The sequence below is a fragment of the Phragmites australis genome, chromosome 12 (genome assembly GCF_958298935.1).
Source record: "Phragmites australis chromosome 12, lpPhrAust1.1, whole genome shotgun sequence".
In the NCBI taxonomy this organism is placed as follows: Eukaryota; Viridiplantae; Streptophyta; class Magnoliopsida; order Poales; family Poaceae; genus Phragmites; species Phragmites australis.
The window spans coordinates 7,401,184-7,402,629 of record NC_084932.1 but is presented as its reverse complement, the minus strand read 5'-3'; positions in this window follow the sequence as shown (position 1 = coordinate 7,402,629).

The window sequence follows — 1,446 nt, the reverse complement described above, 5'->3', positions numbered from 1 at the left end:
AGAGGTACGCTGCCAGGGCCACTCATTACTGATGGGTTGTGATGAGACCAGTCACTAATGGCACACTCATTAGTGACAGGTGTCCTTATCACCCATCACTAATGAGTGATGTTTACTATTATTTTCTTCACTGAGTAGCAAGACCAGACAATGTCTGTCTACCGCGACTACTCGACAAAGGGGCAATTTGTTTTAGCGATTCTGTTGAGGTCAAATCAAATCTCGGTGATTTGAAGTTGGTGCCTGTCCCTAGCCTTTGAAGGTTTGCCTCCTCCCTCTCCTCCTTCTCTTGCTCATATATGCATGATGGATTCTAGGGTTTTAGTTGGAATCAACAATTTTTCTACTTCTCCCAGATCTTGATATATGTGGATTGTCCCCCTTATTGTACATGCATGCATAACCTACGTCTCCCGTTCAAGAGTTTTTTTACTATAAATATGACTTGGTAACTCGTCATATTTATAAGAAGATGCTCTTGACTTGTCCACGTACTTTGGACAGTTCGAGGATATGTGACCTGAGTAGTAAGTTTTTGTGCTCTTGTACGGTTCTAGAGAGAATTTTGGTGGTGTCTCCCTATTGTTCTCTGGATACACACCCTCTCTACTCGTTGTCGAGACGTATATTTGGAGAACAGCAGTGAAAGCATCTAGGCCCCTAAATAGGTTTTGGTAATTAATGGCGATATATCTTTGTGAACTAACTCGTTTAAATTGAGTTGTGAAAAGGTTAGTCACGAAGACGTTGCGGAGCTAGAAAGATGCATGTATGGAAGGCGTAAGAGGCTAGCTCAAGGCAAAGGTGTATGTTAGGGCATTTTAATTTTGCCGGTCAAAGATGCTTAGAGAAGGAAGTGACCGGATTTATAGGTTAAATGCCGGACTATAAAGAGGGGTTGATGTTTGGTTACTTGAAGTCTCTATAGTGCCAACTTGCTTAAACTTGCTTTCACATATATGACAAAAACCTGTTTGAAAAAAAAATCCTTTGAAAAAGGCTGTCTCTGAATTTTCTCTGTTGGCGGTCTGATCGTGCCTCTGGGCGGTCTGACCGTACCTCTGGGCTGTCTGACCGCGCATCTGGGCGGTCTGACCGCTGTCTTCCCCCGAGCAGCTCTTGAGCCCTTCTGCTAGCTCGGTCTGACCGTGGTGCTCGCCCGGTCAGACCGCTTGTGCTCTAGTTTGCCTTCTGCTTGCTCGGTCTGACCGAAAGGGCAGCACGGTCTAACCGTGAGCGTACAGAGACTTTTAGTGCTGGCGGTCTGTCTTAGAACTTTGTCGGTCAGACCGTCCCACAGTGTTTCAAAGTCAAGTTAGCCGTTGGGCGTCAGCAGTTTTCTCGGCCGGTCTGACCGACATTGGGCTCAGTTAGACCGGCAGAGTCAGCCTTCACATGTCAGTGTACGGTAACGGTCGAATTTATTGAGGTGGCTATACATATGAA